The sequence below is a fragment of the Pristiophorus japonicus genome, chromosome 31 (genome assembly GCF_044704955.1).
Source record: "Pristiophorus japonicus isolate sPriJap1 chromosome 31, sPriJap1.hap1, whole genome shotgun sequence".
In the NCBI taxonomy this organism is placed as follows: Eukaryota; Metazoa; Chordata; class Chondrichthyes; family Pristiophoridae; genus Pristiophorus; species Pristiophorus japonicus.
The window spans coordinates 7,013,704-7,029,904 of NC_092007.1; positions in this window are offsets into that span (position 1 = coordinate 7,013,704).

Consider the following 16,201-nt stretch of genomic DNA (forward strand, 5'->3'; position numbering starts at 1 on the left):
CATACGACGATTTGTGCACACTGGTCCGAGAGCATTTGAACCCGAAGGAAATCGTTCTGATGGTGAGGTACCGGTTCTACACCTACAAAAGATCTGAAGGCCAGGAAGTGGCGAGTTATGTCGCCGGGCTAAGACGCCTTGCAGGACATTGTGAATTTGAAGGACATTTGGAGCACATGCTCAGAGACTTTTTCGTACTTGGCATTGGCCACGAAACCATACTTCGCAAACTTTTGACTGTAGAGACCCCAACCTTGAGTAAGGCCATAGCGATAGCCCAGGCGTTCATTGCCACCAGTGACAATACGAAGCAAATCTCTCAGCACACAAGTGCTGCTACAAGTACTGTGAACAAAGTGATGTTGTTTTCGAATCGTAACGTACAGGGCAGGTCACACATACCTGCAGCTACACATCCACAGATGTCTCAGAGTCCACCATCAAGGGTGATGAATGCAAGGCCATTAACACCTTGTTGGCGCTGCGGGGGTGATCATCGTTTCCATTCATGCCGATTCAAAGGATATATTTGCAAGGGCTGTGGAACAATGGGACACCTCCAACGAGTGTGCAGGCGAGCTGCTAGGCCTGCCATACCTGCAAACCACCACGTTGCAGGGAAGGACAGATCCACGGAGGATCACGACAAAACAGAACCTCTGATGGAGGAGTCAGAGGTACATGGGATGCACACATTCACCACGAATTGTCCCCCGATAATGCTGAAGGTTGAACTAAATGGACTCCTGGTGTCAATGGGCAAAAAGACTTTCAAAAGGTTGTGGTGCAACAAGGCCTCAAGGCCAGTCTTAACTCCAATTCGCACGAAACTAAGGACTTACACAAAAGAACTGATTCCTGTAATTGGCAGTCTACCGTAAAGGTTTCCTACGATAGAGCGGTGCACAAGCTACCAATCTGGGTGGTACCGGGCGATGGTCCCACGCTGCTCAGCAGGAGCTGGCTGGGAAAGATACGCTAGAACTGGGACGACATCCGAGCGCTATCGCCCGCTGACGACACTTCGTGTGCCCAGGTCTTAAACAAATTTCCTTCGATCCAGGCATCGGAAAATTCCAAGGAGCAAAAGTGCAGATCCACCTAATTCCATCCATCACAAGGCGAGAGCAGTACCGTACATGATGAGAGAAAGGATAGAGATCGAGCTAGACTGGCTACAAAGAGAGGGCATCATCTCACCGATCGAGTTCAGTGAGTGGGCCAGTCCTATTATCCCATTCCTCAAAGGAGATGGCACCGTCAGAATCTGTGGCGATTACAAAGTAACTACCAATCGTTTCTCCCTGCAGGACTAATACCCACTACCAAAAGCCAACGGCCTCTTTGCAACGCTGGTGGGAGGAAAGACGTTCACAAAGCTGGATCTGACTTCAGCCTACATGCGCAGGAACTGGAGGAATCATCGAAGGCCCTCACCTGCATTAACATGCACAAAGGTCTTTTTGTTTATAACAGATGCCCATTTGGAATCCGCTCAGCAGCGGCAATATTCCAGAGAAACATGGAAAGCTTACTGAAGTCGGTCCCGCACACCGTGGTCTTTCAGGACAACATCTTGGTCTCAGGTCGGAACACAGTCGAGCACCTGCAGAACCTGGAAGAGGTTCTTAGTCGACTCAACCGCATGGGGTTCAGGTTAAAATGCTCAAAGTGCGTTTTCCTGGTGCCTGAAGTGGAGTTCCTAGGAAGGAGGATTGCAGCGGATGGCATCAGGCCCACCAACGCGAAGACGGAGGCAATCGAAACGCACCGAGGCCACAGAACGTGACGGAGCTGCGGTCGTTTCTGGGACTCTTGAACTACTTTGGTAACTTCTTACCGGGTCTCAGCACCCTGCTAGAACCACGACATGTCTTACTACAAAAAGGGGGCGAATGGGTTTGGGGCAAAAGCCAAGAAAATGCCTTTGTAAAAGCGAGAAAATTGTTATGCTCAAACAAATTGCTTGTGTTGTATGATCCATGTAAGGGTTTGGTACTAGCATGTGATGCGTCGTCATATGGCGTCGGGTGTGTATTGCAACAAGCTAATGATTTCGGGAAACTGCAACCGTTTGCTTATGCATCCAGGAGTCTGTCTAAGGCTGAGAGAGCCTGCATGATTGAAAAAGAAGCATTAGCGTGTGTCTATGGGGTAAAGAAAATGCATCAATATCTGTTTGGGCTAAAATTCGAATTGGAAACTGACCATAAGCCACTTATATCCCTGTTTTCCGAGAGCAAAGGGGTAATACCAACGCATCAGCTCGCATCCAGAGATGGGCGCTCACGTTGTTCGCATACAACAACACCATCCTCCACAGGCCAGGCACAGAAAACTGCGCCGATGCTCTCAGTAGGCTGCCATTGCCCACCACGGGGGTGGAAATGGCACAGCCCGCAGATCTGCCATAGTTATGGAAGCATTTGAGAGTGAGCAATCACCCATCACTGCCCGGCAGATCAAAACTTGGACAAGCCAGGACCCCTTATTATCTCTAGTCAAAAGCTATGTGCTTCACGGGAGCTGGTCCAGTGTCCCAGTGGAAATGCAGGAAGAGATAAAGCCGTTCCAACGGCGCAAAGATGAAGGCAATCGAGTAGTGGTCCCCGAGAAGGGCAGAGACACCTTCATCAATGACCTCCACAGTACCCACCCAGGCATCGTAATGATGAAAGCGATAGCCAGATCCCATGTGCGGTGGCCCGGCATCGATGCGGACTTAAGAGTCCTGCGTTCACAAATGTAATACATGCTCGCAGTTAAGCAATGTACCCACGGAAGCGTCGCTAAGTTTATGGTCTTGGCCCTCCAAATCGTGATCTAGGGTACACGTCGACTATGCAGGCCCGTTCTTGGGTAAAATGCTCCTTGTGGTTGTAGACGCGTACTCCAAATGGATTGAATGTGAGATAATGTCGGCCAGCACATCCGCTGCCGTCACTGAAAGCCTGCGGGCTATGTTTGCCGCACATGGCTTACCCAATGTCCTGGTGAGCGACAACGGGTCATGTTTTACCAGTGCTGAGTTCAAAGAATTCATGACCTGTAACAGGATCAAACATGTCACATCTGCCCCGTTTAAACCAGCATCCAATGGTCAGGCAGAGAGAGCAGTGCAAACCAAAAAGCAAGGCTTGAAGAGGGTAACTGAAGGCCCACTGCAGACTCGCCTATCCCGAGTCCTGCTTAGCTACCGCATGAGATCCCACTCACTCACTGGGATCCCTCCTGCTGAACTGCTCATGAAAAGAGCACTTAAAACAAGGCTCTCGTTAGTTCACCCTGATCTACATGAACAGGTAGAGAGCAGGCAGCTTCAACGAAGTGCATACCATGATAGCGCAAATGTGTCACGTGAGATTGAAGTCAATGATCCTGTATTTGTATTAAATTATGGGCAAGGTCCCAAGTGGCTTCCCGGCACCGTCATGGCCAAAGAGGGGAGCAGGGTGTTTTGGATCAAACTTTCAAATGGACTCACCGGAAACACTTGGACCAAATCAAACTCAGATTCACGGACTACCCTGAGCAACCCACCTTGGACCCCACCTTTTTTGATCCCCCAACACACACACCAGTGGCAACCGACACCACGGTTGACCACGAAACAGAACCCATCATCCACAGCAGCCCAGCAGGGCCCCACACACCAGGCAGCCCAGCAAGGCCAGCTACACAGCAGCCCAGCGAGGGCCCAACAAATGACTCAACAACACCAGCTTTCATACCGAGACAATCAACCAGGGCAAGGAGCGCCCCAGATCGACTCACATTGTAAATAGTTACACTATTGACTTTGGGGGGAATGTTGTTATATATGTGAACTTGTATTTACTCTGTATAGCCACCAGAGGGCTCATCCCCTGGAGTCCCAAGGGATCCCACAATCCCTTGGGAGCATAGGTATTTAAGGAGGCTTCTCAGGTTGGAGAGGCACTATGGAGACCTGCAATAAAAGACTAAGGTCACACTTTACTTTGAGCTCACAGTGTTCAGTCTGACTCTTTCTCCATACACTACAATCAGGGATGGTCATGAGGGCAGAATTAGAGGAGTGCAGAGTTCTCGGGGGAGTTGTGGTGCTGGAGGAGATTACAAAGATAGAGAGGGGTGACGCCTTGGAGGGATTTGAAAATAAGGATGAGAATTTTGAAATTGAGGCGTTGCTTAACCAGGAGCCAATGTAGGTCAGCGAGCACAGTGGGTGATGGGTGAGCGGGACTCGGTGCGAGTTAGGACACGGGACAGTGAGCACAGGGGGTGATGGGTGAGCGGGACTCGGTGTGAGATAGGACACAGGGCAGTGAGCACAGGGGGTGATGGGTGAGCGAGACTCGGTGCGAGTTAGGACACGGGGCAGCGAGCACAGGGGGTGATGGGTGAGTGGGACTCGGTGCGAGTTAGGACACGGGGCAATGAGCACAGGGGGTGATGGGTGAGTGGGACTCGGTGCGAGTTAGGACACGGGGCAGTGAGCACAGGGGATGATGGGTGAGCGGAACTTGGTGCGAGTTAGGACACGGGCAACCCATCTGAGATCGCTGCGCTCCTCCAATTCTGGCCTCTTGCCCATTCCCCGATTTCCATCGCTCCACCATTGGTGGCCGTGCCTTCAGCTGCCTGGGCCCCAAGCTCTGGAATTCCTTCTCTAAACCTCTCCGCCTCTCTCTCCTCCTTTAAGACACTCCTTAAAAGTGATCTCTTTGACCAAGCTTTTGGTCTCCTGTCCTAATATCTCGGTGACAAATGTTGTTTGATAATTGCTCTCGTGAAGTGCCTTGGACCCATCGTTCCCTTTGAGCCATGTGGCTCTGTGGCGCTCTGAAGGTTCCGTGCAGCCAGTGAACCTTTTTTAAATAGAAAACCATGCTTTTGCAGAATTTTGAATGGCCTGCGTGGCTTGTTGAAGGGGCTGCTCGGGCCAAAAGAATTCGAGGGAACATTGCTTGGGACATTTTACTACATTAACTGCAAGTTCGAGTTGATATTGCTGTGGGCCCCACTCTCATTGCCACTTTAAGAATATATTATTTGTGTTCAAAGGAGGAATGGCCTTGAAACTGAGATGTGCGATCGTATTTATTTAAAGGCGCTGTATAAATGCAAGTTGTTATTGTTGGATCTTGCCACGTTTAAAGATGGCGGCACGTGTAATGTGGGAATAGGGTCCTGTTGGGAAGTGAGCAGCATGCGTGCATTGAATGTGGACTGTGTTTGGGCCTGGCTGTGACGTCCTCCCTCAGTTGAATAGCCAGCACTCACTGAAGACTGCTTGACACTGTTGAATTTGAATCTGTGCACATAATGATCCGTGGCTTTATCCTTCCAATCAGCTTGTTTAATTATGCATAGGCATATTTCATTATGAGCTATCTTTATATCTATACGCTATTAAAAGTCCAGTTTCCCACCAACCTCACTTCCTGCTATCATGGATTTTTACCCACACTTTACTTGAACTGATACAGCACAGAAGGAGGCCATTCGGCCCATCGTGCCAAAGCCAACTCTTTGAAAGAGCGATCCAATTATAGGTAGAACCTCCCTTATCCAGAACCCTCAGGACCTGGCCTGTTCTGGATAAGGGATTTTTCCGGACAAGGGGTGGTCATGTTAAATTGGATAGTACAGGGACTGAGCAAGGGGATATCAGGGCTGGCTGGCTGGGGCTGGGAGTGCGGCAGAGAGATCATGGGGGAGGGGCGGGGGGCGGTGGATCGCGGGGCCAGGCGGTGGATTGTGGGAGTTGACAGCGAGGAAGGACTTCAATTTGTTCATGTCGGAGTTCTGCGCATAAGAACGTAAGAAATAGGAACAGGAGTAGGTGATACGGCTCCTCGAGCCTGCTCCGCCATTCAATACGATCATGGCTGATCTGATCATGGACTCAGGTCCGCTTCCCCGCCCGCTCCCCATAATCCCTTATCCTCTTATCGTTTAAGAAACTGTCTATTTCTGTCTTAAATATATTCAATGTCCCGGCTTCCACAGCTCTTTGAAGCAGCGAATTCTACAGATTTACAGCCCTCTGAGAGAAGAAATTCCTCCTCATCTCTGTTTTAAATGGGCGGCCCCTTATTCTAAGACCATGCCCCCTAGTTCTAGTCTCCCCCATCAGTGGAAACATCCTCTCTGCATCCACCTTGTCAAGCCCCCTCATAATCTTATACGTTTTGATAAGATCACCTCTCATTCTTCTGAACTCCAATGAGTAGAAGCCCAACCTCCTCAACCTTTCCTCAGAAGTCAACCCCCTCATCCCCGGAATCAACCGAGTGAACCTTCTCTGAACTGCCTCCAAAGTAAGTATCCTTTCGTAAATATAGAGACCAAAACTGCACGCAGTATTCCAGGTGTGGCCTCACCAATACCTTATATAGCTGCAGCAAGACTTCTCTGCTTTTATACTCCATCCCCTTTGCAATAAAGGCCAAGATTCCATTTTACTTCCTGATCACTTGCTGTACCTGCATACTATCCTTTTGTGTTTCATGCACAAGTACCCCCAGGTCCTGCTGTACTGCAGCATTTTGCAATCTTTCTCCATTTAAATAATAACTTGCTCTTTGATTTTTTTCTGCCAAAGTGCATGACCTCACACTTTCCAACATTATACTCCATCTGCCAAATGTTTGCCCACTCACTTAGCCTGTCTATGTCCTTTTGTAGATTTTTTGTGTCCTCCTCACACATTGCTTTGCATGTGCCACCCGGTGACCAGGAATGGTTCTGGACGAGGGGTGGTTCCGGATAAGCGAGTTCTGGACAAGGGAGGTTCAATCTGTAGTCCCACTCCCTCCTGCTCTTTTCCCATAGTCCTGCAAATTTCTCCATTTCAATTATTTGCCAAATTCCCTCTTGAAAATTCCTGCTCCCACCTCCCTTTCAGGCAGCGCGTTACAGATCACAACAACGCGCTGGTTCTTTTGCCGATGATCTTAAATCTGTGTCCTCTGGTTACCGACCCTCCTGCCAGTGGAAATGCCTGTCAAAACCCCAGAAGATGGATTTTGGGGACCTTGTACTATGGAATAAGCCAAGGTTTTGCTAATTCATCAAGAGGGGCTGTTCTTATCCAATAAGCTGCACAAAAAAAACCAGCCCTCTTAATAAAATAAATGGTTAATCTCTCGTGGGGCGATTCCAGCTCCCTTGTGAAAGTATGGTTCTGTTTATGATCTTGCCTGTGTCCTTCTGCTTCTGTATATTTATAAATCAATTCAATACAATCCACATTGTCAGACTGCTCGTCCAACACCAGTTCTGAATGAGCAGAAATTTTCTCCAATTGAATATTGGGATGGGATGGACTTTCGGCTTTTCCGATTTCGGGGGGTTAATCGCGCCGGGGCGTAAAGATACCGCCTGAAAAAATGTCTGTGCTCTCAGCTGGGAAATTCGGCAAAAAATGTGGATCCATGATCGGGGGCGTTAAATCAGATGTTAAATTGGACTTTGTGCGCCCAAGCCGAAAATCATGGCGTTAAAAAAGTTGCATTGTTGTTTAGTGCCCTGCCATATAACGTTGTGTATTATATGGTTTTATTTTGGTGGGGGAGTTTTTGTGACTTTGTTACAGTAAAATTTATGACTCATCATTTGCCATTGGTCTCTTGAGCATCATTCCAACATTCACCGCAGCTGTGCTTTTATGGGGGCATATAGCGTGTCCAGTATTAGCTCCATCCCTCAGCTTCCTCCATTTAGGAGAGCCAGTTCATTACGAACTGGCAACGTGTGACTCTTAGTCCAGCAGTATCTCCACGCTGCCTCCACCGTGGACGGTGTGGCTATCTGATGGGGACCTCGCCAGGCTACTCTTTGTCGTCCTCCTCCTCCTGAGATGGGCATGCAATCCCCACTGGCAATGCCTAGCCCCTCATGATGGCCAAGTTCTGTAGTATGCAGCACATCACAATGAATTTGTATACCTGTTGATGGGAAGTATTGAAGGCTGCCTCCAGAGCGGTCCAGGCATCCATCTGTCTGTAGGAGATGGCATATCTCTGTCAGCACTTCCTTTCGGAAGCGCAGACTTCTCACACAATGCTCCTCAGAGAGCTGGAGGTATGAGCGTTGGTGCCTGTAAGCCCTCCTCCCCAGATATCTTTGGTCTCTCCTCATCCATGGGCCGACATGGCCAAGAGCCCTTCTTCTATCTTGCTGCCGCCTGGCAACAGCATGGAGCATGATATGCTGGCGAACCAGTAATGCCCCCATTAAATTCTCTCACTCGCCTTGTAAGGATACTGTAATGGCAGATAAAAGTGCCATTTGCAAGTCGGAGCTTCACGCGGCATGCTGTGCCCAACCGTTGCAGTCAATGTGACCTGTGATGTAGGATCCTCGTCCCTCCATTTAAAATATTAACGCCTGCTGCACCCTGGGAACACCTGGTTATTCAGACGTTTCCTGGGGCGGGCATTTAATGAGGCGTTGGGGCCGAATTTTGCATCCGGGGCGCTAGCGGAGCATTGCACGACGATTGACGTCATGATCTCAGTGAAACTAGAGGGCGGGGCGGTAAGTTTTTGCACTGCTGCAAACCATGAGCCGAATTTAGCAGCCGGGCGCTAAAAGCCGGACGCCCAGCGTAACGCCCAAAAGCAACATTTATCGCCGCACCAAGTCATGAAAGAGCTGAAAATCCAGCCCCTTGTTTTTGGTCCCCGCCACAAACTCCATTCCCTCGCCACTGACCCCATCCCTCTCCTCCCCAACTCCTGTCTGAGGCTGAGCCAGACTGTTCGTAACCTTGGTGTCATTTGACCCTGAAATGAACTTCCGGCCACGTATCCGCAGCATAACTAAAACTGCCTATTTCCACATCCGTAACATCGCCCGTCTCCACCCTTTGCCTCAGCTCATCCGCTGCTGAAGCCCTCATCCATGCTGTTGTTACCTCTACATTTGACTATTCCAACTTGGCTGGCCTCCCACATTCTAAACTAGAGATGATCCAAAACTCGGCTGCCCCCATGTCCTAACTCGCACTAATTCCCGCTCACCCATCACCCCCTGTGCTAGCTGACCTACATTGGTTCCCGCTTAAGCAATGCCTCCAATTCAAAACTCTCATTCTTGTTTTCAAATCCCTCTGTGGCCTCACCCCTCCCTATCTCTGTAATCTCCTCCAGCCCTACAACCCCCCCGAGATGTCTGCACTCCTCCAATTCTGCCCTCTTCAGCATCCCTGATTATAATCGCTCCACCATCGGTGGCCGTGCCTTCTGTTGCCTGGGCCCCAAGCTCTGGAACTCCCTCCCTAAACCTCTCCGCCTCTCTACACCTCTCTCTCCTCCTTCAAGACGCTCCTTAAAACCCACCTCTTTGACCAAGCTTTTGGTCACCTGCGTTATTTTCTCCTTACGCAGCTCGGGGTCAAATTTTTTATCTCATAATATTCCTGTGAAGCTCCTTGGGATATTTCACTGTGTTAAAGGGGCTATATAAATACAGGTTGCTTCTTTGTTGTTGTAGGGGCATAGAAGAAAAGGAGGAGGCCATTCAGCCCCTCGAGCCTGTTCCGCCATTCAATTAAACGACGGCTGATCTGTATCTTAACTGCATTTACCTGCCTTGGTTCTGTAATCCACAATACCCTTACCCAACAGAAATTCCACCCACCCAGAGGAAATAGTTCTTCGCTATCTGCCCTGTCAAATCCTGTAATCATTTTAAAAACCTTAATTAAATCACCCCTTAATCGTCAATGCTCAAGGGAATACCAGTCTAGCCTATGCAACCTGTCCTCATAATTTAACCCTTTTAGCCTGTATACCATGGATTAACCTGTGCCACATGAACCCAAATGGAGCACAGCATAACAACTTGTATTTATATAGCACCTTTAACGTAGTAAAACATCCCATGATGCTTGACAGGATCGATTATCAAACAAAATTTGACACCGAGTCACAGAAGGAGATGTTAGGGCAGATGACCAAAAGCTTGGTCAAAGAGATCAGTTTTAAGGAGCATCTTAAAAGGAGGAGAGGGAGGTGGTGCGGTTTAGGGAGGGAGTTCTAGAGCTTGGGGCCCAGGCAGCTGAAGGCACGGCCACCGATAATGGAGCGATGGAAATCAGGGGGATGGGCAAGAAGCCAGAATTGGAAGAGTGCAGAGATCTCGGGGGGGGGGGGGGGGGTTGTGGGACTGGAGGAGATTACAGAGATAGGAAGTGGGATGAGGAGGGATTGGAAAACAAGGGTGAGAATTTTAAAATCGAGTTGTTGCTCAACCAGAAGCCAATGTAGGTCAGCAAGCACAGGGGGTGATGGGTGAGCGGGACTCGGTGCGAGTTAGGACACGGGGCAGTGAGCACAGGGGGTGATGGGTGAGTGGGACTCGGTGCGAGTTAGGACACGGGGCAGTGAGCACAGGGGGTGATGGGTGAGTGGGACTCGGTGCGAGTTAGGACACGGGGCAGTGAGCACAGGGAGTGATGGGTGAGTGGGACTCGGTGTGAGTTAGGACACAGGGCAGTGAGCACAGGGAGTGATGGGTGAGTGGGACTCGGTGCGAGTTAGGACACGGGGCAGTGAGCACAGGGGGTGATGGGTGAGCGGGACTCGGTGTGAGTTAGGACACGGGGCAGTGAGCACAGGGGGTGATGGGTGAGTGGGACTTGGTGCGAGTTAGGACACGGGGCAGTGAGCACAGGGGGTGATGGGTGAGCAGGACTCGGTGCGAGTTAGGACACGGGGCAGTGAGCACATGGGGTGATGGGTGAGTGGGACTCGGTGCGAGTTAGGACACAGGGGTAGCAGTTGTTGTAAAATGACCATATTGGTATTAGCAATGCAGAGATAGAGAGAGAGAGAGAGGGACTAGAGACGAGGTGCTTGAATTGCCTATCAGACACAAAGCTTTCTCTTGTATCAAATCCAGACCATAAATGCTATTAAAACAAGGGCTCGGAATCAATAAGCAACCTTCAGGCAACAATGCAGACTGAATGAGTTATTCTGGTCTCTGCTAATTGTTTCCTAAATGATCCATTTGCTGCTGAAATGTTATTCCAAGCAGGGATAATGTGGGATGTAATGAGTAGATAGATGCACGGGGAGATTTGCTCCATATACACTTGGCAGGCAGGGAGACCCATTACAGAACCTTTGCATGGGGCGGGGTGGGGAGAAGATGAAATGGGTCTCATGGTCTACAGAGCAGTGGTGATACCCGCCCTCCTATATGCTTCAGAGACATGGGGCTAGAACTTCCACTTTTTTTGCATGCTTAACACCCACAACGCCCATTTAACCGCTGAAATGACGTATAAAGCCCATATATCGCCCATTCTGGCACAAAATGGAAACTGACGGGCTTTTTTAGGCGACCTATCGGCGAGCGTTATTTTCCCATGGGCTTATTGCCGAGAAAAAATATCACGGCCCGCCCACTTTTTTTGGGTGGAATCAGCAGAATGGGTGAATTCAATGCCCATAATATCGCCCAGCGTTACTTTCCACATGGACTTAACGCCGAGATTCAATATTAACGCCCGGCGACTGTTTTTTGTCGTAAAGAGCATATTTACCCAAACTAGCAGCTATGGAGATCGGCCATCTTCAATTTCACCACCTCGCACACATATCGCCCAGAATATCGCTCGCTCAAAAAACCGCCCACAAAAAGTGGAACTAACTGGAATGGACACCAGCGGTGTGGCTGGCATTTGTTAAATCCCACGCTTACGTGAGGAGCTGCTATCGGAAAGATTTGACTGAATTGCGCTGATGTGAGTGACAACGCTGACACACTGCTGTGTGTGTGCAGCTCAAATATCAATGGTGCCCATCATCTTGGTGCCAGTTAAAGTTTACGTTGATTGATAAGTTATATTTAACCCTTTCATGGTAAGGAATCACCAGTGTTTCACAGTCCAGCTATCTGAGACAATGTGCAACAGGTTATGTTCAATAACAAAAGTTTAATACCAACATTGGTCTGAAATCATAAGTATCACAGCCAATAACACCCAACCCCCGCCCATATCCCACTTTTTCCACCACTGACATCAATCACATGTTCAACATGTCCAACAACACAAAATACAAAGGCAAAGCAGGAGCGTGGTCCCCAGCCCCTATACATTGCAACAAACTGCATACACCCAGATGGAGATATAACACAGCCATCACCCGCACACATGCACATCACTTTCCTTCCCCCCTCTCCTTCTCCCCACCTCTACCCCTTCCCCTCCTCGCTCCACGGCACCTGGCCGAGGAGCTCCTCAGGCGGTGCCTCATTGGGGGGGATGAAGGCAGATGCGGTGGTTGACGGGTACGGGAGTGTGGGGTGCTGAGGGGGCAACATTCTCTGATGCAGAAACAGGATCTTGGTCCTTGCTCTCATCTGTCGTTCGCAGTGGTGGTGCGGAACCTAGGGGTGGAGTCCCGCGCTCTGGGACCACTGGGAGGGCTATGACAGCAGTGTTCCTCACTATCGCATCCAGGGACTCCGCCGTGCGCGGAATGTACTCGGTCATGGTGGGCAGCTGTTGGGATATGCCCCCCAAAGCTTCGATGAGCTGGTCACCAATATCTACAGTCCTCCTGGACAACTGTACCATCTCTCCGCTGTCAGGTCGCGCTCGTGGAACAGACTTGCCACATCCACAAGACCTCTGCGGGGTCGGCGCCGTCCTGGGGACAAATGGGGTGCCCAGTGGAGAGGTGCTTGGAGCCGGTACCTCCATTGTGGAGGCGGGAATGACCGGAGGACCAATAGATGGCCTTGGGGTGGAATGGGTTCTGGAACGTGACGATGCAGGTTCTTCGAAGTCCATGCTCTCATCCGTCGAGACAGACCCAGCAGATTGACGGGCGACAATCGGAGCTCCTCAGCACCAGATGTAGTAGGATCATCTGCTGACTCCTGCCCCGTGCCCCCACCTTCTGGCCTCTGGCCTTGCCTGGGGCCGCGCTGCTAGCTGAGCTGCAAGACACGAATGAGGTTGTTAGAGTAGAAGGGGGGTGCTCGGGTGACAAGGTGAGCCCAGCGCTACACACAGCGTTTGCATGACAAAAGGACCACAGCTCTCAAAATCATCGCAGAGATCACATTTCATGACCATCAACACATTGTGCATTGTAATGATTTTCATTAAGCCAGCATTATTTTTATGACACTTTTAGAAATCATCTATCATATATGATTGGTCGGATATGAGTTGGTGTGGCATCTATTGATTTAGGTATAAGGTTATTCACATGGCATCATTTCAGGGTGTGCAGATGCATCCGTGGCTGTCCGGGGGCTGCTTCCCCTCGAGTGCGAGCACTCACTCCTCCATCTCAGTGATGTCACTGGTGACCCCCCACCCGTTCGCCTCTGCATGGACCTCATTGTCGATAGCTTCTTCTGTTAAAGGTGACAGGACGACATGGCATGAGATCATTGCGTGATATCATTGCTAGGTACTGTCACAGAGACTGATACAATAGTTAGGAAAGACATTAGCTTGGATGATGTGGAATCTATATGGGTAGAGCTGCAGAACACCAAAGGGCAAAAAATGTTAGTGGGAGTTGTGTACAGACCTCCTAACAGTAGTAGTGATGTTAGGGAGGGTATCAAACAGGAAATTAGGGGTGCATGCAATAAAGGTGCAGCAGTTATAATGTGTGACTTTAATATGCACATAGATTGGGCGAGCCAAACTGGAAGCAATACGGTGGAGGAGGATTTCCTGGAGTGCATAAGGGATGGTTTTCTAGACCAATATGTCGAGGAACCAACTAGGGGGGGAGGCCATCTTAGACTGGGTGTTGTGTAATGAGAGAGGATTAATTAGCAATCTCGTTGTGCGAGGCCCCTTGGGGAAGAGTGACCATAATATGGTGGAATTCTGCATTAGGATGGAGAATGAAACAGTTAATTCAGAGACCATGGTCCAGAACTTAAAGAAGGGTAACTTTGAAGGTATGAGGCATGAATTGGCTAGGATAGATTGGCGAATGATACTTAAGGGGTTGACTGTGGATGAGCAATGGCAGACATTTAGAGACCACATGGATGAACTACAACAATTGTACATTCCTGTCTGGCGTAAAAATAAAAAAGGGAAGGTGGCTCAACCGTGGCTATCAAGGGAAATCAGGAATAGTATTAAAGCCAAGGAAGTGGCATACAAATTGGCCAGAAATAGCAGCGAACCCGGGGACTGGGAGAAATTTAGAACTCAGCAGAGGAGGACAAAGGGTTTGATTAGGGCAGGGAAAATGGAGTACGAGAAGAAGCTTGCAGGGAACATTAAGGCGGATTGCAAAAGTTTCTATAGGTATGTAAAGAGAAAAAGGTTAGTAAAGACAAACGGAGGTCCACTGCAGTCAGAATCAGGGGAAGTCATAACGGGGAACAAAGAAATGGCAGACCAATTGAACAAGTACTTTGGTTCGGTATTCACTAAGGAGGACAACAACAACCTTCCGGATATAAAAGGGGTCAGAGGGTCTAGTAAGGAGGAGGAACTGAGGGAAATCTTTATTAGTCGGGAAATTGTGTTGGGGAAATTGATGGGACTGAAGGCCGATAAATCTCCAGGGCCTAATGAACTGCATCCCAGAGTAATTAAGGAGGTGGCCTTGGAAATAGCAGATGCATTGACAGTCATTTTCCAACATTCCATTGACTCTGGATCAGTTCCTATCGAGTGGAGGGTAGCCAATGTAACTCCACTTTTTAAAAAAGGAGGGAGAGAAAACAGGGAATTATAGACCAGTCAGCCTGACCTCAGTAGTGGGTAAAATGATGGAATCAATTATTAAGGATGTCATAGCAGTGCATTTGGAAAATGGTGACATGATAGGTCCAAGTCAGCATGGATTTGTGAAAGGGAAATCATGCTTGACAAATCTTCTGGAATTTTTTGAGGATGTTTCCAGTAGAGTGGACAAGGGAGAACCAGTTGATGTGGTATATTTGGACTTTCAGAAGGCTTTCGACAAGGTCCCACACAAGAGATTAATGTGCAAAGTTAAAGCACATGGGATTTGGGGTAGTGTGCTGACGTGGATTGAGAACTGGTTGTCAGACAGGAAGCAAAGAGTAGGAGTAAATGGGGACTTTTCAGAATGGCAGGCAGTGACTAGTGGGGTACCGCAAGGTTCTGTGCTGGGGCCCCAGCTGTTTACATTGTACATTAATGATTTAGACGAGGGGATTAAATGTAGTATCTCCAAATTTGCGGATGACACTAAGTTGGGTGGCAGTGTGAGCTGCGAGGAGGATGCTATGAGGCTGCAGAGTGACTTGGATAGGTTAGGTGAGTGGGCAAATGCATGGCAGATGAAGTATAATGTGGATAAATGTGAGGTTATCCACTTTGATGGTAAAAACAGAGCGACAGACTATTATCTGAATGGTGACAGATTAGGAAAAGGGGAGGTGCAACGAGACCTGGGTGTCATGGTACATCAGTCATTGAAGGTTGGCATGCAGGTACAGCAGGCGGTTAAGAAAGCAAATGGCATGTTGGCCTTCATAGCGAGGGGATTTGAGTACAGGGGCAGGGAGGTGTTGCTACAGTTGTACAGGGCCTTGGTGAGGCCACACCTGGAGTATTGTGTACAGGTTTGGTCTCCTAACTTGAGGAAGGACATTCTTGCTATTGAGGGAGTGCAGCGAAGATTCACCAGACTGATTCCCGGGATGGTGGGACTGACCTATCAAGAAAGACTGGATCAACTGGGCTTGTATTCACTGGAGTTCAGAAGAATGAGAGGGGACCTCATAGAAACGTTTAAAATTCTGACGGGTTTAGACAGGTTAGATGCAGGAAGAATGTTCCCGATGTTGGGGAAGTCCAGAACCAGGGGTCACAGTCTAAGGATAAGGGGTAAGCCATTTAGGACCGAGATGAGGAGAAACTTCTTCACCCAGAGAGTGGTGAACCTGTGGAATTCTCTACCACAGAAAGTAGTTGAGGCCAATTCACTAAATATATTCAAAAAGGAGTTAGATGAAGTCCTTACTACTAGGGGGATCAAGGGATATGGCGAGAAAGCAGGAAGGGGGTACTGAAGTTGCATGTTCAGCCATGAACTCATTGAATGGCAGTGCAGGCTAGAAGGGCTGAATGACCTACTCCTGCACCTATTTTCTATGTTTCTATGTTTCTATAACCGACAGATGTAATCATGATTACGAAGGAAGACACGAATAACCTTCCGGAAATACTAGGGGACAGAGG